General features: G+C 49.1%; 1 pseudogene; it reads left to right on the forward strand.

The window, feature by feature from the left end:
* The first annotated feature begins 353 nt into the window (after positions 1-353).
* Positions 354-453, forward strand: LOC138810607 (U6 spliceosomal RNA; annotated as a pseudogene).
* Positions 454-23,431: the final 22,978 nt, after the last annotated feature.

A 23,431-nucleotide genomic window follows, 5' to 3' on the forward strand; every position in this document is an offset into this window, starting at 1 on the left:
GGCCAAACATTAGACTCACCTGAGAGCCTTTAAAATTCGTACTGTATTGAGATTTCTTCCCCCTAGGGGGTCCCTTTTAATTGGTCTGGGGTGGTACTAAAGCCTCAATATTTTTTAAAACTCCCCGAAGATTCTAGTATGCAGTTGGGCTCTAGAACTGTTTTATTCAATAAACATTGACGAAGCGTGCTTCAGTTGGACCTGGTTAAGTGACTCATAAGAGATACAGCTCGGTGCTCCCAGGGGCTTAGTGTCTGATACAGGTACTTGTGCAGACAATGTCTCTTGGAACCTGAAATGTGAGACTAGTAGATGGGTGTTCATCTATTTTATAAGTTCATATACTTTTCATAGTGCTTGCTTAGGCAGCACATATACTAAAATTGGGAGAGAAGATTAGCATGGCCCCTGCGCAAGGATGACACGCAAATTCATGAAGCGTTCCATATATTTTTCATATGGTTGATGAGTGTGTATGTGTGTCTGTGTGTAAGTGTTGTGTGTGTGTACTAGTGGACACATAGTTAATTGGCATCTTCAAGAAAAGATGTCTTTCTCTGGTACTTTTTTTTTATTTGGTTGTGCCACTTCCTCTCTGGTACTTTTTAAAAACTACTTATGAGCTGGGCGCCGGTGGCTCATGCCTGTAATCCTAGCTACTCAGGAGGCTGAGATCTGAGGATTATGATTCAAAGCCAGCCTGGGCAGGAAAGTCCATGAGACTCTTATCTCCAATGAAACACTAGAAAACCAGAAGTGGCACTGTGGCTCAAGTGGTAGAGTGCTGGCCTTGAGCTGAAGAGCTCAGGGACAGCACCCAGGCCCAGAGTTCAAGACCCACGACCGACCAAAACAAAAAAGGTCTGAGCTTCTATGTGCCTGGTGATGGCAAAGCTAATCTAGAAAAGTCCTCCTCTTCTTCCTCTTCCTCTCCCTCTTCTTCCTCCTGCTCCTTCTTTTTCTTCTGGTGTGAATATGTTCCCGTGTGAAAAGTTAAACATTCCAGATAGAGTGCAAATCTTCTCTCCTCTCCCCTCCCATTCTCTGTTAGTCTGACGTGCCTAGCTTTCTTGTACATTGCATACTTAAAGAAGACTTGATAGAAATGCACAGCCTTGCTTTGTGTCTGTAATAGTTGTTTTCTCTCCACAGGTGATACTTATGAATCATTCAAAGCCTATGTTCTCTCCACTTTTGTCTTCTATTTCTACACCAACCCAAAGAGATGAACTTCTTTTCGTCACTGCTAGTGTTGCCTACTTTCAGGTGGCAACACACACACACACACACACACACACACACACACACACACACACACACACACACACACACACATCCTGTTCTGACAAGGCCACCGCCCTGTTGGATCAGGCCCCTATCCTACCATTTAACCTGAGTTATCTCCCTCGAATGCTGTTTATAAACACAATTATATCAGAATTTAGGGCTCCAACAGACATGTAGTGTGTGTGGCAGGGGGAGAGGGGTCGTTCAGTCCAAGGCAGCTGGGGGCAAGCAGGTATCTGTGAATGGCACCTCCCTCTGCCCCTCCTCTCATCTGTCACGCTGGCTCTCACGTGCCCAGCCGAGGCCTGTAGGCTGTGTCCCTTGACAAATAACGCTGGTGAGCTGGCCAGCCGGGGCCTGTGATCTGTGATGGGGAAGTGACATGCACAAGGGCACGAGCCCTGGCTGGGGCATTTGGTGTGATCAGCCTCATCAGGGACGCCTCTCAAGCTGAAAGGTGGGTGCAATTACTCATCCCATTTCCCAGGACAGGAGACAGGTGTTCAGGAAGGTGAAGCAAGGCACCCTGGGTCATGTAGCCAGAGAGCAGAAGGGCTAGGGTGTGAGCCGGGCTTTTACCCAAGCCGGGGGAAGGGCTACATGTGTGCTCAGGACAGGGCAGACAGGCTGGGCCCAGGCTTTGCTCCCCCCCCCCCTGTTTCCCCCCACACCATCATCCTCACCCCAGCCTGGCGTCCTCTGGTCCTGAAAGGGCAACACAGCCGTCCGCAGTGAGGCACTCCTGCACTTGGGGTCAAAAATTTTCATCCCCGCCGTCTACCACGTGACCTTAAACCTCCTTCTGCTGTACTTGGCTCTTTGTTAAAAATAAAATGCGTGGCCAGGCACCGGAGGCTCATGCCTGCAATCCCAGCTACTCAAGAGGCTGAGATGTGAGGATTACGGTAGGAAAGGATCAGGTAGGAAAGGCTGTGAGACTTTTATCTCTAATTAACCACCAAAAAGCCAGAAGTGGAGCTGTGGCTAAGTGGTAGAGCACTAGCTTTGAGCAAAATAAAAATGCTGAGGGAGAGTGCCCAGGGCCTGAGGTCCAGCCTCAGTATTGCCATGACAAAGAATTTTAAAAAACCAACAACAATAACTCTTTCCATATATGCATATATATATACATATGATGGTGAATTCATAAGACTGCAGTAAAATGAGATTGTGAAAATTAGCATATATTAGCATATATTTCTCCAGTGGCAGACGAGGGGCAGAGTGTGGTTTCAGGTGACACAGTGTGAGAAGGAGGTGGGATTTAAGTCCTTCCTGGGGTTTATACATTCCGAGTCCTTGTGGTGAGCATCCCAGCTGGCCCTAGGCGGGGGCCCTTGCCGGGATTGGGGGGCCACAAGCTGGGAGGCTTCCAGGACTCGCCCAAGAGGGGGCAAGGGGTGTTCAGTGCTGGCTGCCTGGCGCCAGGGCTCCGTGTTTTATCTTTAAGAGAGACGCGCTTGCATCTTCCCTTCCCTTCTGTTACCCACTCAAGGCCGCCGGGCGAGCAGGGCACAGAGAGTCCTTTTCAGACCTGGAGGGAAGGCACTTGGGAGTCCCAGCTGCAACCCATATGCCTGACTTTGCGGGAGCTTGGGGGGGGGAGTTCACACACTGGGCGCTGCCTCTGGGCTGTGACAGGATGGGAGGTATGAAGCCACGGAGTATGACAACCACATGCGTGGACAGGAAGTGAGGCCAGCTGGCCGAACATCTCCTCCATCCCAGATACTTCCACGGCCTAGAGACAGATCCCTGGGGGAGGAGGGGGGCAGGGGCGGGTGGTGGCAGTGGCAATGCTTATCTGTTCTTGGAAGTTCTAGAAAGGACACAAGCCAGGGCTGTGTCTAGAAGTCAGATCCCTGACAGTTAGACTACCACCTCCAGGATAGGCTAGCCTGAACCCTGGGGCGTCATCCCAAGACAGCCACGTCCCCGGCCCCACAGGAAACATGGACAGCCTTAAGGGATGGCTTCTCATACAGCCAGCCTGGGCTTCTATCTGGAAGGTGCTGTGTGCAGATTAAAGGAACTGGGATGTGAGGGAGGAGCTGGTGTGCTGGGCCCTCTGCACATGGCACTTCCCTTCCCTTCTCCCATAGGCCCTTGGGCATGTATGTGTTCAGATCTCCTGATGCCTGGGACAAGAGCCAATCAGATGCCATGCTCATGAGCTGCTTAGCCTGCTGCTTAGCCCTGCTCCGGTCTCTGACTTACAAGCAGCACCTCTGGGAGACTTGTGGGAACAGTACAAGCCCCTTCCCACCCAGGGCTCTGCTCCTAACGGGGAACTCCACCTGTGCCTGGCCAGGTTGGGTGAATTCGGGGAGGGAGATGGTGATGTTCTGAGATCCTCAGAAATCACAAATGTTAAACAGCTGGCCCGAAACCAAAGTCTAAACAGGGCTTTGTGCTGGATGTCAAGTAGAATCTCATGTGGGTTTTTAGTCACTCAGTCTTCCTTTCAAGATATATCCAAAAAATGCCTCCCCCGCCACCGTCTTGCCAAAGCCCCGTCATCTGTTCTCCGGATTGCTGCGGTGGCCTCTCGCTGGCCCTTCATGACTGTGATTACAGTCGTGATTCAGATCTGGTCCTTCTCTGCTGAAAATCATTCCACGCTAACAACGTTCGACAAGAAATGTACTCATTACCTTATGTATGTAACTGTAACCCCTCTGTACATCACCTTGATAATAATATTAAATTACAAACAAAACCATTCCACAAATCCCAGTTCCCTCTGAATTAAAGTCAAAGTTTTTTTATTAATTTATTTTGAGATCTTTTAAAGTTACTGTTAAGTAGCTGTACAAAGGGGTTTCAATTCCACAGGTCCATCTGCAAGAACAATGCGTCTCGTTCAGCCACCCCCCTTCCATCGTTCTCCTCCATCCTTCCCACTCCATCCTTCCCAAGCCCACCCATTCTCTCACGTTCCCTGGCTCCATTTTCACAAATGCTCATAGAGAATTATGACTATATTCAACTCCCGCTCCCTCGGTCACTCACCTGTCTAAAGTCAGAGTTCTTACTGCCGTGCTGCAGTCTCTGCGGGACCTTGAGCTCATTGTGTCTATGTCGTTGTTTCTTCCTCTCTCACTCTACTCTGGGTGCACCAGCCTCCTCTTGCCGAGGCCCTTGGTTCCAGCCTTCCCTCTGCCTCCCTCTACCTGCAGCTCTCACCCCCTCAGAAAGCAGCTTGGCTTAAGTCTTTGCACGAAGCTAGTGTTCTTAGGGTTCACTACAGAAACTGAACTAATAGGAGATTCCTAGGTGAGATTTATTTGCAGGAATGAAATGACTCCTGCAGTTACAGAAGCTGAGAAGTCCCACCAAGCGGAAGACCCAAGAAAGCCAGTCAATCTGGACTTCTAAGAACCAAGTGAACAAGTGTTGTAACTCCAGTCCGGGGTCAGGAGCAGCCTCAGTTCCAGCAGGGAAACAGAGAACACAGGATCAAGTTCTTCCTTCCTCCATCTTCCTTCAATGGATGGAGTGATATCTACCTATACCTGGGAGAGGAGTCTACTTTATGGATCCACAATAATACAAAGCTTACTCAGAAATCAGACACATGCAGAAGCCATGTTTAATCTGGGCACCCCTAGCCCAGTCAAGTTGACATGCAAAATTAATCATCTTTCTCTGTGTGTGTGTGTGTCTTTGTCTGTCTCTGTTTAGGTGTGGACTGATCCATTTTCCAGCACTCCTGGCTTCTCCCAATGGGCCTGAATGGCTCTTTTTCCCCAAAGTTATACTTCCTTCTAAGCTGCAGTGCTTTCACTTACTCTGCCTTACTTTGTCGCCTTTGTCCCCTGCATACTCCTTTAGGACTTGCCTTTTTATATATGAGGGGGAGGGAGAATGGCATGCAATCAGATAGTGATGACGTAATGTATTAAAAAAAACACTTTATTAGCATGTATTAGTTGTACAGAAGGGTCTTGTTGTGACATTTCCATAGACCCGTACAATGAACCTCGATGAGATTCACCCCTTCCATCACTCTCTCTTATCCCCCCATTTACTCTTCTTAAAACACTTCCCACAGGCTTCCTTGTTCCATTTTCATGAGGAGGCTGGGAGAGGGGAATGCACAGAGAGATAAGGGCTGGGGAAGCGTGCTGTGCCCTGGGGGTGACAGAGGAGTGCTTTCCACACAGCAAAACTCAACGCTTTAATGCTCTGACATCCCAGGTGCGAAGTATGATGCAGTGAGAATCCTGGTAGCTGCATCTCCATGTGCAGTGTTTCTCATCTTAGGATCATGTAATGTTTCTTCACTGCAAAGCCACACACTGTACCATGATTGGGTTTTCTTCCTTACATTGTCTATCCAATAACTATTGCCAAATTTTTTATAGTTCTTTTTTTTTCAATGCATCCCAATTTTTTTTTAACCAGAAGTGCACAATTTTTTCCTTGGCATATTCAACATCTTTGGGGAGTGGATCAATTCCATAGTTAGCTGGGCTGCTATGCTCTACCCTCTGCTCTTGGGCTGGCTTTTCCTCTAGATCTGTTATGCACCTGTCATCCTGGGAGTTCCCTTAGTTTCTCCTGTGTCAATTACCCACTTCACAGATTTAATGTTGCCGTTTCTTCAAAATCTAGTACTGAATATGACTGTCATTAAAGATAAGGCTTTTAGGAGGTAACTAATATAAAATGAGGTATGGTGACAGGGTTCTGGTCCACTAGAAGTGGTAGCCTTCTAAGACTTCCCTTTCTGTGTCTGTTTCCTCTCTCTCCACAAGCACATGCTAAGGAAAGGCTGACTATGGAAAGGAGCAGAAAGGAGCTCTATCCAGAAACTACACTGTCCAGCAGCATCTTGATCTTGAACTTCCTGGCCTTTACCACAATGAGAAACGTTTCCTTTAACCCACCTGGTCTGTGGTGTTTTGTTATGGCATCCTGAGAAGATTATCTTCCTTCATATTTTACTCCCTCATTTGGGTAGAGCACAGCCTCTAGCAACTTCTTCAGACGTGATTCATGGAAGTAAATTTTTTGACACTCCAGATTTAAAAGTATCTTTAGTCGGGGGCGGGGGGAGGATGGGAAGGGATGGGAAGGGGAAACAAAGGAGGAGGCTACAATGCTTGATAAGAAATGTACTCATTATCTTGCCCATGTAATTGTAACCTCTCTGTACAGTATTTTCACAAGAAAAAAAGTATCTTTAGTCTATCCTCCTACGCAGTTAATTTTTTTTTTTTTTGGTCTTGCTATGCAATCTTACAACTGGAAATCGTTTGTCTTAGACTATGGATAGCATTACTGCCTTTTACTTTCCAATGATTGAGAAATTCGATGGCATTGAGATTCATGGCACACATCTTTCCCCATTTCTTCTGGAAGCACCCAAGAGCTCCTTATGCCTGAATCTAGAAGTTTTTATTTCTCAATTTGTGGATGATCGGCTTTGGTAAGAGTCTCTTATCCCTACCTGAGTCAGGGCTTTGGCAGACCATTGTAGTCTGAAATTTTATTCTGCTACGTGAATCTTTTCCTTTCTCTTTTCACAACTCCCCATTTTCTGGAAATCCTAGTAGCTTGATTTTTTGATGGCCTGAAATAAGCCACTAATTTCTTTGGCTATTCTATGTTCTATCTTTTTCTCTTCCTGTTATATTTTCTGGAAGATCACATCTTTCAACCCTCCAGTGGATTTTATTTGAAGTAGCTTTTAGCTTCTAAGAGCTCCATAAAGGGCATCCTGCTCTGGGATGGGATCTTTTTATCTCCATAAGGATATTAATTACTACTTTTGAAGTCTTATTTCCTACAGGTACAGTCACTCTGTATATTGGTTAGTTGATAGGTTCTAGTGCTTTCTTCAAATAGCTGATGATGCTTGGCCATCTGCTCATATTTAAGAACAAGGCACTAAAAAGCTGACTGGGAATGCTGGATGCACGGGCAGGGCTTGCCAATGTAACTTCTTTAGAGTTATGGCCATTTCATTGCAAGATACCCTTCCCCCACTGTGAGTAGCTATAGTTGGCTTTCCTTAGGCTAATCGGTGGCCCTTCTAAATTCATACACATATGGAATAATCCTGACATTCAGGGCCTCACAGGGGAAAGGTCAAAGGTCCTACCATTTAATTCTTACTCAAGCTCCCATTTTCAATATGGCGCCCACGCTGCTTTTCTGTGCCTGGTGTCATTGGATTTCTACCATCCCTGGATCTGTTTCGTTAGAGATATTCTTCATCTGTATGGGAGAACACAAGGGGAAGAGATGGTGGGATGCCAATGGGTTTTTACTGGGCTTTTAGAACAACCTTGTTTCAAGACATACGTTGCTTCCAGCCCTCTGAGTCTCTGGGAGCCGTTCTGGAATCTGGAAATTGAAGCTGGCCTTCCTTTCCCGCTCCTTCCAGCCCTGGAAGATCTTGCTCTGCTAAGTACTATAATGTATTAAATAATGTACAATATATTATACATAATATATTGAACTATATATAAGGAATTATAATATGGTTGTACTACAGTTCATTCAGTACATTTCTGATCACCTCTCCTAAGTGTCTGAGTTTTTGTGGGTCCATACTTTTTATTAACAGGTATTAGAGAGGTGAGTGCAGTTAATCCTCTGTGTGTGTTTCATGGGTCTAGGGGGCTCTCGGGTTATCTTCCTTCAGCCCATGGGTGCTCTTGTCTCTGTACAACACACACAATACACACTCATCTTCCACTCAGTGAAAGAGCACTCATACTCAACAGCATGTGGCCATGTGAACTTGCAAAAAGGTTTTCATTATGCACAAAGCCACGTGCTATATTCTTATGCTGTCCTAGATCGTGTGTGTGTGTGTGTGTGTGTGTGTGTGTGTGTGTGTATGTGTGTGTGTATGTGTGTGTAAGAGAGAAAGTGTAGAAAGTACTGGGGTTTGAACCTGGCCAGAGTCTGGGTGCTGTCCCTTAGCTTTTTCACTTAAGGTTGGTGTTGTACCATAGCTCCACTTTCAACTTTTTGCTGGTTAATTGGACATAAGAATCTCATAGACTTTCCTCTCCTGGGCTGGCTTCAAACCTGGACCCGCAGATCTCAGCCTCATGCGTAGCTAGGGTTACAGGTGTGAGCTGCTAGCTCCTGTCTTCTTGCTATAGACTTTTATCAAACATTTTCACTTTACTTACGTCTTACTGAAAATGTAGTGTTGTTTACATGCTTTATAACACATGCATTTGTAATGCAAACACATTCCTGATTACCTTGATGAATAATCATAAGTAGCTATCATTTAAATAATCATATTTTTAAAATAATATTAAAAACCACCACCACGTAAGCACATCCTGCTGACTATCAGCCACGCTGTCTTCTGGCTTTTCGTCTGTGGCCTGGTGGCTGTCATTTGTCTAAGGATGGGGAGGGGCAGGGACACAGAGTGGTGCTGAGCCAGTGGATGTGGGTCATCTGAGCTCCCCAGCCCTGCAGAGCCTCACTCTCTCTGAGCTGGGATTCAAAGGCCTACCATGATGGTCTGGGGTTCCTAGGTCCCAGCCTCAGTTCTGGGGTGAGGCTTGCAAGAGCCAGGAGGTGGGTGATTACCCTAGGATCCCTGATCCTTCCTTCAGTCCTGATCCCCTGCCTCAAGGCCAGACCTCCGATCCATGTCCCCTTTTCCCTCTGTACCAGTGTCTCTGCTTCTGGGCCCAAAGATCTGACTGGTTTCCAAAAACCTGTATGAGCACCGGGACCCATGGCTGCTGCCGTGGGAGGGGAGAGGGAGGCCTGGGTCTGGGTCTGGGGGTTGTAGATTTTCTCACAGGGCATGAAATGAGTACTCTCAGCTAGGCACTCAGCTGAACCTTTGGTTCTACCTCACAGACCAGCCTCACGAGAAGGGGGAGGGGAGTCTCACCATGTCTCCAGGTTGGGAGTGGGGGCTGGATCAAACCAAGGAAAGGAAAGAGGGTGAGCTTTAGGGAGTGGGGCCCATTGTCAGTGGGAGGCTGGAGAAGGTCCTGAGCTGCAATCTTCCCATACTCAGGCTGGACCTTGGGGAACACCCCTGAGAGGAAGCTCCCCACCAGGGGGTGATGGAAGAGAGAGCTTAGAGCCTGCCTGCTGATGAGCTAGATGCCTAGACCAGGGAGGCCACTGGAGGAGGATGCAGAACAGAGGCCCTATGTCCCTGCAGGTCACCTTGACTTGGGACTAAGGTGGGTGGATCACAGGTCCAGCCCCAAACCAGGCAGGGGTTGGCAATGCTCTGCCTCTGGGCTGTTCTGTTACTTACGCCTGCCTCACCTGTGACCGGGCAAAGGCTGCACCCTGGTCAGGGCCGACTGGCCGCCACCTTGGAATATTTGCTAGGGTTCGCATGCCACTGTCCTTCTCCCTGAATCGTGACAAAAGGAAAGAATCTATTAGCAGGCGGGCAGATCCCTCGGGCGTGCCCGTCATCTCTGATTTGCTTGTTAGCCAGGCTGTGGAATTAAAGACACTTTTGTTTTTATCTATTTGCATGGAAGCTTTCCAGGGAAAACAACAATTTTCGTGACCTGCGCACTTTGGATCATGTTAATTAGGTTTGAAAACTCATATATTGTTTTCATAAGGGCTATTACATTTTCTCTAATTAAATTAAAGGAAAAATAAGGATGCACGGCAATAATATTTATTATTAATACCAGACTCCAGAGGCGCCCCAGCAAGTTAAATCAGAGGTTAAGAAAGAAAGACAGAAAGAAAGAAAGAAAGATAAAGAAAGAAAGAAAAAGAAAGAAAGAAAGAGAAAGAAAGAAAGAGAGAGAGATTTAAAAAAACAAAAACCTTGCAGACAGCTTGGACTTCAGAAAAGCGTGGTATAATCTACAGCATCAGCAAGTCACTGTGGTCTTGGTTCCCGCCAGGAGCTTGGGGACATTTCCTACTGTTTCATTCCAATGGTTTTATCCACACAGCAGGCCCTTAGCCCCAGGAGAACTCTGGACTTGGGTTTCACGTGGGTTCAAAGGTGGTGGCCAGCTGTGATTTCAGTCCAGGCCAGGATGCCAGAGGCCCCCAGGGTGAGGAAGTCCAGCGGGCAGCAGATGAAGGCACGTGATCTCTGGGAGAGAAAGTGTTCCTCTGGAGAGGGACTGTGGTGGCAGGGTAAAGAAAATGGGGCAGGAGATCTCATGACCTGAGCACTCCCCAGCCCTGGGCTGGAACCTGGGTTGAGCAGAAGCCAGATGCAGTGGTCTAGACGCCTTGCCAAACAACCAGAGCCCGGGGCTGGGTACCTGGTGCTTTTTCTTTTTTTTCTTGCTGATACTGGGGCTTGAACTTAGGGCCTGGGCACTGTCCTCATGCCTCTTTTGCTCAAGGCTAGTGCTCTACTACTTGAGCCACAGCTCCACTTGGTGAGGAACTGCCCTGCTCATACCATGTCACCATGTGGCACAGTAGACTCTAAACCAGGGGTGGGGGGCAAAAATGACATGGAGAGTTTCTCTTAACCGTTGTGGATTCTCCTCTTCTGTCCCCTTTCCTCTTCCCCTCCCTCCCTCCTTCCTTTCTTTCTTCCCTCCCTCCTTCCTTCCTCTCCTCCCTCCTTCCCTCCTTCCTTTCTTCCCTTCTTTGTTTCTTCCTTCTTCCTTCCTTTCTTTTGTTTTTCTTTTCTCCCTTCCTTCCTTCCCCTCTCCCTTCCTTCCTCTCTCCCTTCCTTCCTTCCTTCCTTCTTTTCTTTCTTTCTTTCTTTCTTTTTCTCTTTCTCTTTCTCTCTTCCTTCTTCGCCTCTCTCTCCTTCCTTCCTTCCTTCCTCCCTCTCTCTCTTCTTTCTTTCTTTCTTCCTTCCTTCCTCCCTCCCTCCCTCCCTCCCTCCCTCCCTTCCTTTCTCCCTTTTTCCCCTCTCCTACCTTCCTTCCTTCCTTCCTTCCATCCTTCCTTCCTTCCTTCCTCCCTCCCTCCCTCCTTTCTTTCTTTCTTTCTTTCTTTCTTTCTTTCTTTCTTTCTTTCTTTCTTTCTTTCTTTCTTTCTTTCTTTCTCCCTTCCTTCTTCCCCTCTCTCTCCTTCCTTCCTTCTTTCCTCCCTCTCTCTTCTTTCTTTCTTTCTTTCTTTCTTTCTTTCTTTCTTTCTTTCTTTCTTTCTTTCTTCCTTCCTTCTCTCCTTCCTTCCTTCCTTCCTTCCTCTCTCTCTTCTTCCTTCCTTCCTTCCTTCCTTCCTTCCTTCCTCCCTCTCTCTCTTCTTCCTTCCTTCCTTCCTTCCTTCCTTCCTTCCTTCCTTCCTTCCTTCCTTTCTTTCTTTCTTTCTTTCTTTCTTTCTTTCTTTCTTTCTTTCTTTCTTTCTTTCTTTCTTTCTTTCTCTCTCTCTCTCTTTCTCTCTCTCTCTCTTTCCTTCCTTTTCTTTCTTTCCTTCCTTTTCTTTCCTTCCTTTTCTTTCCTTCCTTCCTTCCTTCCTTTCTTTCTTTCTTTCTTTCTTTCTTCTTTCTTTCCTTTCTTTCTTTCTTTCTTTCTTTCTTTCTTTCTTTCTTTCTTTCTTTCTTTCTTTCTTTCTTTCTTTCCTTCTTTCCTTCTTTCCTTCTTTCCTTCTTTCTTTCTTTCTTTCTTTCTTTCTTTCTTTCTTTCTTTCTTTCTTTCTTTCTTTCTTGGTACCAGAGTTTGAACTTGAGCCTCAAGCTCTCTAGGCAGGTGCTATATCATTTGAACCACTGCCCAGAGCTTACTTTTCTTCACTTGTTTTTCAGATAAGGGAACATACTTTTTCCTTGGGCTGCCTTATTTCAACCTTTCTCTCTTCACCTCTTCATGAGATTTCAGGCACATACCACCATGCCTGGCTTGTTTGTTGAGCTAGGGTCTTGAAAACTATTTTCCTGGGCTGACCTCAAATCATGATCCTTCCAATCTCTGGCTCCTAAGTAGCTGGAATTATAACATGAAGCTACTGCACCTAGCCTGCAGATTTTCTAAATTCTAATTTCTTCACTATACCATGTTGGTTTTCCCGGATCTAGAAATGATCTGCTGAATCAGGTGCAGACACTGGGCCAACCCAATGGCAGCACAGAATGCAGACTTCCCTTAGGAGCTGGGAAGGAAGGACAAGGTTGAAACTCGTGAGCAATGGAAGCTGGTGATAGAATAATGGCTGCCATTTCAACAGCCTTTGTCCCTTATCTTGAAAATGCAAAGACAGCTGAGCAAAGGTGGATGGATCTGTGATCTGCGGAAGAAGGGAGCTGGAATTGGTGAGACTGAGTTTGTACCGCAAGTAAACAGCAAAGAGAAACAAGGAAGAAGCCTGCTGTGCTCTGTGCGCTGGTCAACTCCGCTCTGAAGCGAGAATGGGAAAAGCCAGCAATATTCCAAGGGAGGCCCCGGTCCTCCCCAGTCAGTCAGCCAGCACTAATCCAGAGCCCCCCACACCCGCAGGGCCCAGCACGCCTCAAAGGGCCCTTCAACTTAATTAAAAACCTTTGATGGATCCCCACACACTGGAAAAGACTGCTCGCCCCACGGGCCCTCCTGTCTGCACTCAGCTCTCCAGGGTGATGCTACTATAGGTGTGAACAGGTGCGCCCCCATCCTGACTCAGGGAGACCCCCAGCACTGCTGAAAGGAGGGCATGGTTCACCTGGGACGGTGCAAACATCCCAAACAGCCAGACTCTGCAGGGTGAGCGGTGTCAGGTGTTGAAGGCGACACTCGGCAGCCGGTGGCCACCTTTCTCTGGTGACATTCAAAGCTCTGGTGTGGGCCAGGTTCCTTCTGCACTGTCCTGTCCTGTCTTCTTCTATCCTATAAGAGGACGAGGCTGATGCTGGCCATAGCCCTGGGGTGTAGGGGAGGGCTGCCAGCATGTATGACTATCCAGCTAGAATATGTAAAGAGCACTGACAAATCAATAAGAAAAAAAATAAGCAGCTGATAGGACAGCTATTACATGAAGGAAGACACCCAAATGGCCAACAAATGTGTGTGGGGAAAAAGTGTTCTACTGAATGAGCTGTCAGGGAGAGGTGAGCAAGGCCACGATACAGACACACATCGACCAGATGGTTATAATTTAAGGCAGGCAATACCAAATATCATCCAAGCCACAGAACTACGAGAACCCACGCACAACTGCCAGCACCATTTGCTTTGGAAGAGTGTACGGCTATACTTACCAAGGTTCAGTGTGTGTGAGCTTTCATATCCCAACCGCCCAACGCAGCGTGTACATGTATTAGAAAAAGCTCATACATTGGAAAATGAAGCCCCAAATGCTAACGTATTTGGAGGTGGGCCCACTGGGGCATACATAGGAGTAGAGGAGATCATGAGTGCATTAGTGGCTTCGTAAGAAGAGGAAGGGAGACCCAAGCTTCCTCTGTCTAAGCATGCAACACCCTCCGCTGTGTTCTGATGTAGCCCAAGGCCCTCCCCCACTGCCAGCACCAGGCCTGCAAAATTCCCAGCCTCCAGGGCTGTGAGCTGAGCAAATGTCCCTTCCTCATAAACTCTCCAGTCTCAGAAATTTTGTGATAGCAATGTACTGGACTAAGGCTACTGTCTATCAAAGACACGACCATGTAGCAGTATTCTTTAGACCAGCTCAGGTTTGGAAATCACCCAGGAGCTGACAAATAGAGAAGTAAAATGCAGCATGTCTGTACAATTTGAGTGCTCAGTGATAATAGAGACCGTGTTCATCGTGGAAGCCATTGAGCTGATGTTTTGAGGGCTGGGCATGGTGGTTCATGCCTGAACTCTCAGCTACTCAGGAGGCAGAGATCAGGTAGATGGTCATTGGAGGCCAGCCTGGGAGAAAAGTTAGGAGCCCTCATTTGAACAAATAAATCCCATCCACGAGGGTGGGAGGTTCTTGCCTGTAATCTCAGCCGTGCGGGAGTCATAGGTTGAAGGATCATGGTTCCAGGCTGCTGGAGGCCGGCCCTGTGTTTCATGGGCTGGGATGCCTGGAGTTTGGAGAGCTATTTAATCCATGTTTTCCAGGCTCTGAGGCAAGGACCCAGTGAATCCTTCCCATCTGTCATGTTGTGAAATCTCTTGACTAGTTCCTAGACAAGTGAGCTGCCACAGGCTGTGAGAATCCCCCAGCCCCAAGTCCCCCAGGGCCCATGCACGGGGTGGCAGCTGTGACTCCCAAGGGCTCTGAGGAGCATGAGATCTGTGGGCAGGCTGGGCTGTGCTGCTAGCAGCTCACGCCTGTAATCCTAGCTACTCTGGAGGCTACGATCTGAGGATCATGGTTCAAAGCCAGCCCAGGCAGGCAAGTCCATGAGACTCTGATCTCCAGTTAACCACCAAAAACAAGCTGGAAGTGGAGCTGTGACTCAAGTGGTAGAGTGCCAATCTTGAGCACAAAAGCTTAAGAACAGTGCCCAGGCCCTAAGTTCAAGTTTCAGGACTGGCACGTGCGCACTCATGTGCGTACACACACACACACACACACACACACACACACACACACACACCCTCATGTTGTTGTTGATTGGCAGAGGCTGCCTTCCTCCAGACATCTCACTGTTCCACTGGCTCCAATAGCACACACGGGGCTGTCTTTAGGGGGAGATGGGGTCAGGCAGGCTTTTAAGCCCGAAGGCACAGATGTCCTTTAAGAAACACATACCCCTAGGACAACCATCTGTGCTGAGATCTGAGGATCAAGGTTCGAAGCCAGCCCAGGCAGGAAAGCCAGTGAGATGCTTATCTCTGATTAACCATCAAATGATGGAAAGCCCCGCCGTGAACAAAGAAGCCAAGCAAGTCCCTGAGTTCAAGCCCCAGTATGGGCAAAAATACAAAACAGCAAGAAAGTACAGCCCAGTGCTGGGCCTGTGGTACTATTGGAAGGAAGGGAAATGGTGGGTTAAACTTTAATATTTTACAATAATATTTCTCACTTCAGAGTTATAAATAATAATAACCCAGATGAATACTTATCAGGATCTGGAAATCCTACTCTCAGTTATATACAAAAATAAATCGGGGGCTGGGTGTGGTAGTGTAGGTCTGTAATCCCAATTACTCTGGAGGCCGAGGTGGAAAGATCTTGAATTTGAGATCGGCTCAGGCAATATTAGCAAGACTATCTCAAAACCAAAATGGAAACAAGAGGATGGGGAGCTTGGCTCAGTGATGGATTACTTTCCCATATCCTCCAAGCCCTGAGCTCTACTACTGTGGGGGAGAAAGATGACTGCATGTTTATATTCATCAGAAGACAGACAATGTTCATAGCAACATTATGCACACTGGCTGAAAATGGAAGCAATCAGATGTCCATTGAAAACACAGTAGGCATTTATTATTATTATTATTATTATTATTATTATTATTAATTTTTAGGCAGAGTCTCGTTAAGGCCAGGCCCAGCCTGGCCTTGAAAGTAATCGTAGCACTTGGGAGACTATGGCAGGAGTACTGTGAGTTTGGAAATAGCCCAGGTTTTGAGATGTCTCAAAACCAAACCAAACCAAGAGAGAATAGGTAACTAATTTGTACCATAATACGATTATTCAATGGAATGCTATACAGCCACAAAGAGAGCAAGCTACTGTGCAACAGCAAGAAGGGATTTCATAGACAACACGAAGAGGGGAAAAAGCTCCCCTCCATCCTCGCAAAGCCTGGGATTGGGGGATGGGAGGTTCTGGAGGTGCCAGCCAGAACAGTCCCTCTCTACCTGGGCCTGACAGGAACAGCACAGGAGCCTGCGATTGCCCTACACCAGGAGCTAAGTGGAGACTTGATGGAGTCAATCATGTGCACAAACTCCCCCCAGCTGCAAGAAGCATATATGTTATGTTATATGTCAGATCTCAACTTAATAATCAAGAGGGAGGAGAAAGCAAGGAACAAGGGAAGGAAGGAGGAAGGGAGGGAGGGAGAGAGAGAAATGAAGAAAGAGAAGAAGGGAAGGAAGAAGAGAAGGAGGGAATATGTCAAATAGGAAAAAGTGACCCAGCAATCTTTCTTTTTTTTCTTTTTGTTTTTGCCTGCCTGCCTGCCTTCCTTCCTTCCTTCCTTCCTTCCTTCCTTCCTTCCTTCCTTCCTTCCTTCCTTCCTTCCTTCCTTCCCTCCCTCCTTCACTCCCTCCCTCCCTCCTTCACTCCCTCCCTCCCTCCCTCCTTCACTCCCTCCCTCCCTCCCTCCCTCCTTCATTCTCTCCTTCCCAGAGTCTCACTATATAGCTCAAGCCATCCTGGAACTCCCTGGCAATCCTCCTGCCTCAGCCTTCTATGTGCTGGGAGTAGAGAAATGCACCACCATGCCCTTCCCAAGTAACCTTTTCTCCATAGACTATGAAGGGAAACTGAGAACCTGGGCCAGGGTTCAGTGTGGGCCCCATCAGGCCCGTTCCTCTGTTTGGTGGCAGCCTGACCAAATGGGGACCCCTGTGCGGGGAGTAGGTGCCTGGGGCTCTGGCGTAGGCAGAATCCCGCTTTGCATGGACAGGCTGGGGTGCCTTGGCCAGCTCCCTCCTCTCGAGGCCCGCAGGCGGGCGGCCCATGGCCCTGGCGCCCTTCTGAGAGGCCGGCAGGGGATGCCCCATGCCCCGCCAGGCAACCACTCGCCTGCACTCTGCAGGAGGAGACGGGGTGATCTGTTTCGTTTCTGGACAGAGGACTTTTGACAGGCGAAAGCGTTTGGGAAAGAAAATCCTGTGCAACAGAATGGATGTAGAGAATTTCTTTAAAAAAAGAAAGAAAGAGGGGAAAAAAAATTAAGCTTCCAATTCAAGCAGGTTTTGGGTGTAATGGAAGCGTTTCTCTGATGATGCAGCTAATATTGACCAGAAAGGGGAGAGGGGGAGATAAAAAGACCCTTCTTGCTGGGCTGGCTCTTTGCTTTTTGGATGTGCTGTGTTTGTGATTAGGGGTTTAGGGCAGTTTTCTTCTTGTGTTTCATAGAGCACCGCATCTATTCCCATCACGCGCGCCCCTTGGCCTGCGCTGCTATCCCATTGCATGGCAGGGTGGGTGAGGTTGGATGAGCTCCCAAGGGAAGCCCTCCCCCCCCTCCCCCCCCCCCCCCCCCCCCCCGCGCAGGCAGCTCTGTGTACCCAGCCTCTGAGGCCTGGTGACTCACCAGGAGCCACCCAGCCAGCAGCTGCCAGCCCCACCCTAGGTTCCAGAATTCTCCTTTCCTGCAAAACCTCCCTCTGTCATGGGAATGTTGAAAAAGATGTATGCTCGTGTGTGCAGGATTGTGAGTGTACATGCATGTCATGATCATGCATGTACATTGCTAGCACACCCATCTGATTACATGTTGGACATGTGTGTGCAGAACGGAGTATGTACCGTGGACATGTATGAACACACATTTTTGTGTCAGGCTGTGTGTGCATGTGTCCAGATTGTGAGCATGTGCATGTGCGTGTCTGCACACCTGTTTGTGCATGTGGACATGTGTGAGCACACATGCGAGTATGTCGGGGTATTCACCTGCCTGGGCATGCAGCATGTTGAATGTACACACATGTGTGCACAGCTGTACATGTGTGTCAGGGGGTGTGCATGCAGGTTGCACAGGAGAGGGAGGAGAAAGTTGGAAGGCAGCAGGAGAGGGAAGGTTTGGGGGGGACCTGAGGCAGCGCCTGTGTCTGCCTGCGGGAGCCCCTGCCCTGGGCGTACAAGTGGAGTGGGGGCGCCATTGGAGGGCCTTCCTGGATTCTGCCCAGGAGCATGGGGAGGGAAGGACGGTGTGGAGGAGGCCAGGGCAGAGACAGCCTTGGGGATCCTGGCAGCGTGAGCCTCACTGGGCTCCCGGGGGTCTGGGGGCCGGGCCAGGCCTGACCACTGTCGGGAAGAGGAATCCCGTGGGAAGGAGGGGGCGACTCCACTGCATAGAGCGTGAATGTAAACAAGTACCCCAGAACATGAGCCCCATGGCTGCCCCTCAGACAAGGAGGAAGATCCCTTCACTGTCTCCAGACAGACAAGGCTCCTTTGGAAGCAGGGACCAGCCTCTCATCTCTCGGAACCGGTACCCCTGGGCTGGGCGGGGCAGACTTCCCCACTGGCCACTCCACACATGAAGACTCGGTGCTCAGTGCTCAGTGGCCTGCCTGCACGGGTCCCCACTCTGCCTGGGAGCAAATCTCCTGGGAAGCTGGGACATCAGGACAGCTGGGGAATAAGAGGAGGAAGCTGAGTGAGGGTGGCCCTCCTGACCCGTGCGTGTGCCCTGTGCTCACCTTCTACCATCTCATCATCCCAGCAACCCAGCAGGCAGGTACCGTGGTGCCGGGCCTGCAGATGAGAAAACCCAGGCTCAGGGAGGCTGCGGGTCCAGCCAAGGTGGTCCACACAGTGAACGAGGGGTGCAGCTGGACGTCAGGCCTGTGTACCCCCTCTGTGCTCAGTACCCCCTCCACCTGCTGCCAGGGACACTGGTCCTGCAGGCGTGGGAGAGGAGGTACAGCCACGAGGCCAGGGTCAGCCCTCAGATGAGCTACTGCGCCGATGGCTCCCAGAGGCCCATCTAACTCCCCTCACTAACCAGAATCCACTTCCTTTCCTTCCTTCCTTCCTTCCTTCCTTCCTTCCTTCCTTCCTTCCTTCCTTCCTTCCTTCCTTCCTTCCTTCTTCCCTGCTCCCTCCTTCCCTCCCCCTTTCTTTCTTTGCCAGTCTTGGGGCTTGGACTCAGGGCCTAAGCGCTGTCCCTGAGCTTCTTTTGCTCAAGGCTACCACTAGAGTCACAATGCCACTTCTGGCTTTTTCTGTGTATGTGGTACTGAGGAATCAAACTCAGGGCTTCATGCATGCCAGGCAAGCACACTACCACTAAGTCACATTCCTAGCCCTAGAATCCACTTTCTAGAATCATCCCTCTATGAGCATGCTTTCTAGGCAGAAAGTCCAGGAACCGTTGAAGCCAGGGATGGACTTAGGGTACAGGCCTAGTGGAGACCAACCCAATACCATCTGCTCAATAAAACTTATCCAGACAGGATAAGCCAGGGACCGCCAGGACACAGTCTGACCAGCTCCATGGCGAGTTCTTAGAACTGAGCTCTGCCCAGTACTCCCGCGGTGGACAAGGAGACAGAGAGCCACACCAGATGTGGCTGGGGCCGCGGGCAGGCCAGCAGCAGGGTCTTGCGACAGTCTGTTCTTCATCGTGTCCCCAGCACATGCCACAGCCGCTCTGTCAGCCATGCCGCAGATGGCTTTGGGTCTCATCCATGCTGCTCAGGGTCTGCCTATCCCATGAGGGCATGGAGCAGATAAGGCTGGCACCTCACACACAGCCTTCTGAGGTCCCCCTGCCAGAATCCAGCACCCTCACATCACTCCCCACAAGATCAGAAAGCTCTTAGGATGGGAGCTGTCTCCATCTGAGCAAAACTCCGGGCCTTCTGGAACATCTCTTGATTTTGATTCTCAGTAGCTTGTGCTAAGTCCCCCCCCCCACACACACACACGTTTCAGGAGCAGGCTGGGCATGCTGCTGGACAGTCCCCAGAAGACAGACTATTGTCCAGCCTCTGGCACAGGGGCCAGAGACACTCCAAGGCCTAGCCATGTGGCCCAGGCAGGCCCGGGCAGGGGTGGTGCTTTGGGCTCTGACCCAGCTCTGAACACCAGGCTTTTCAGTCCGCCATTTTGGTTTCTAATAGACCCAGTCTTCACGTCCAGGTCAGAGAGATGATCCCTGAGCTGCAGGAGGGCTGCAGACACAAGCACACAGCATTGACATGGTAGTCTCTAAATATTTTCTTCCATACAAGACAACTGAGCCTGGAAAGGAGTGATCTTGGCATCCTGAGGAGCTGAGGAGCTGGGGGTAACACACACATCCATGGCTTCTCTGCCATGAGCCATGGGGACCGACGGACAAATGGCACGGGGACCAGCCTGCCAGCAGTATGAAGGACCGATGCATCGTCACACACGTAAATACCAAACTTCGTAGTGAGCTCCCGATCTGGTCCAGAGTGTCCACCTGTAGGTGGACATGTTGAGTGGTCTCCTCCTCAGGCCGCCCACACAGAGATGAGGTGGTTGGACTGGAGCTGAGCAGAGATCTGGGAGGGTGGTTATATGAAATTAAATTCACCAGGATTTACAGCAGCACTGGAATCCTAACTACTCAGGAAGCCGAGAGCTGGAGGATCATGGTTCAAGGCCAGCCTGGATAGAAAAGTCTGGGATTCCATCTCCAAAATAACCCAGCAAAAAAGAGGACTGGAGGCATGGCTCAAGTGGTAGAGAACCAGATTGAGGCCCTGGGTTCAATTCCTGGTGGAAGGAAGGAAGGAAGGAAGGAAGGGAGGGAGGAAGGAAGGGAGGGAGGAAGGAAGGGAGGGAGGGAGGGAAGGAGGAAGGGAGGGAGGGAGGAAGGGAGGGAAGAAAGGAAAGAAGGAAGAGAAAAAGGAAGAAGAGAGAAGGAAGGAGAGAAGAAAGGAAGGAAGGGTTTATAAACTGTCCACCCCGGGTTTGGCATAAGACAGTGAGCCAATGGAATGAATCGTGCCCTTCTTGGTCCCCATCAAAACTGACGTGCAGGAACTGGGTCACCTTGTGTATCACCTAAATTGTGAGCCCAGCACAGGGGTGCCTTAGTCAGCTGTGTCCAGATGTCTGGGACACACCTTGGCCTGTTCAGTGCGAACCCCTGCGCTGTAAAGAAGCACTGTGTGGCAGGAGGGTCCAGCTGCAGTGATTAAAGAGTAGAGGGCTGGGGACAATCTACTTAACAGCTCTGGCCGGGTGTGTGGGACAGGGTGGCCTGGGAAGGGCAGCTGGGTCTGACAGTGGTCTGGGCTGGCTCCCAGCCTGGCCTGCAGAGACCAGAGCAGCACCTTCAGTTAATTGTCTACCTTCCAGGGCTTCTCTTTGCCCAGGGCAATTTGGGGTGGGAAGCCGGGGCTGCTATGTGGTCTCTTCCTGAGGGGAGGTGAGACCCTTCCCAAGCCCTTCTTGGCAGCCCGTTCAGTGATCCAGCCCCTGTTCCTAAAGGATCTCCATATAATTGGGGGGGAGGATGGGCGCGTAGTACATTTCCACCCATTCTGACTTCGCTTGATGTCTTCTAGAGGCTCCATTTCTGTACTGTTTTGAGTCCCTTTGACGATTGTCAAGTTTGGTTTACTAAAAGCTGGGGAAGACTTTGTTCCGGGGTGGGAGGAGGAGGCGGGGTGGGAGGGAAGCCTCTCCAGGGGAAACCTGAGCTGGTCCGCTGCCCTGGCATGGGTTTGTTCTTGTGTTTCTGGAAGGTTCTGAGTAATCAGTTCCAGAGGCTAGGCTTGGGGAGCCTTGGCAAAGCGGGAGGTGCGGGGGGGTCTCTTGGCTATCACCTCAAATATTATATGCAGCTGATAGAATGTTGATGGGGTTCAACATGTAGGCACTGGGAAAGCTCTGGGCTTCCCTGTGTATCTGCTGGAGGCCTCCAGACAAGGCATTAGTGATATTCTGTGAGGAGGGGTGTGTGTGTGTGTGTGTGTGTGTGTGTGTGAGAGAGAGAGAGAGAGAGAGAGAGAGAGAGAGAGAGAGAGAGAGAGAGAGAGTGTACTGGGGCTTGAACTCAGGGCCAGAGCACTGTCCCTTGGCTTTTCCACTCACAGTTGATGCTCTACTACTTGAAAAGCATGTTTTAAGGCATCGCAGTACTGGGTAAGAAAGAGTAAGTACTGCTGGCAGAGCTGCGAGCCCGACTTCTGCCTCCAAGTCCAGGGTTCAGCACTCAGGCTCAGGGCATCAATGCCAGGTCACCCAACACCTGTCTGCTCTGGCCTCTGGCTCAGAGATAAGGAGAGGAGGAGAGCACTCTTGAGTCCAGCTCAGAGATGGTCTTCAGAGATGGCCAGCTACATGGAGAAGCCTGCCTTCTTCTCTCTTTCTGCTGTTACTGGTTGAAGGGGGAAATACAAGCCAGGCATGCGTGGCTCATGCCTGTCATCCTAGCTACTCAAGAGGCTGAGATCTGAGGATCACAGATCAAAGCCAGCCAGAGCAGGAAAGTCCAGGAGACTCTTATCTCCAATTAACCAGCAGAAAACCAGAAGTGGGGCTATGGCTCAAAGTGGTAGCATGCTAACCTTGAGTGAAAAAGCTTAGGACAGTGCCCAGGCTCTGGATTCAAGCCCTACGACCACCAAAAAAAAAAAAAAAAAAAAAAAAAAGAAATGAAGGGGGCATTGAGGATATGAGGCCCTGAGTTCAACTCTCAGTATCGGCACAATAAATTAAGCAATTAAATTGTAATAAATAAGCTAAATGGAGCAACATGCACATAAGAGGTACAGAAAAGCCATTGCTGCCTGTCTCTTCTTCTTTTTTTCCTTGTCCCATTTAAAAATAAAAGTATAGACATTTGCTATTACATACAATCCAGCTGATTTAAAATATACATAGAGTTCGAAGAGTTCAGAAGAATTCTGTTAGAAATAGTGTCATCAGAACATAGTGGCGCTCGGGAAATCCGGTCAACTTTTTGCATCTTTTTGAGCTCTTTGTCACCAGGCGGCTCGTTCCTGGCAGCCCGAGGTTGACTGTAAGAGTGCAGTTTTCATATCGCAATGTTCTGGAGAGAGTGTGTCCATTTCACTTCGGCCGGCTGAAACTCAATCTGCAGGAAAGGGACATTCTTACAGGATTGGAAAGGTTAAATTTCATTTGCTGATTTAATAAAAACTAACAGGATGGATTTGGGGATATTTCATTAATCTTTCTTTCCTCCCAGTGCAAAGGAAATTAAGTTCACTCTCGTTCAGACTTTGTTTCACTCTCGTACGACAGGCTGCCAATGTCCACTTTCTCTCTGGCAAGTTAAAACCTAATTAGTCACAGAAAATTCTTCACTGACCCTGTCACCGTGAGCGGGAGGCGGGGAACACAGACCACGGGGACACGCATGCGCGGGCACATGCTCACACACAATCATAGAGCGCACGCGCGCACACACACACACACATACACACATCTTCCCTCTGGGCTGAGCCATGTTGTACCATCATTGGGACATCCCCCAAACCTATGGACACATGCAAGTTCTATGGTCATTTCACTTTGCTTACACAGCAAGAAAGATCATTTTTCAAAAAAAAAAATCTTTTCTGTTTTAAGCACCACATTTGGCATGAAGCTTTGAAATAGCCAAGCCTTTTTGTTGTTGTTGTTTTATTTTTATTTTTTAAAATCAGAACCATCTTTAAGGGAGTTGATGCAAAGAGAGCACAA

The sequence above is a fragment of the Dipodomys merriami genome, unplaced genomic scaffold (assembly GCF_024711535.1).
Source record: "Dipodomys merriami isolate MVZ:Mamm:240054 unplaced genomic scaffold, mDipMer1.0.p SCAF_50, whole genome shotgun sequence".
Classification (NCBI taxonomy): Eukaryota; Metazoa; Chordata; class Mammalia; order Rodentia; family Heteromyidae; genus Dipodomys; species Dipodomys merriami.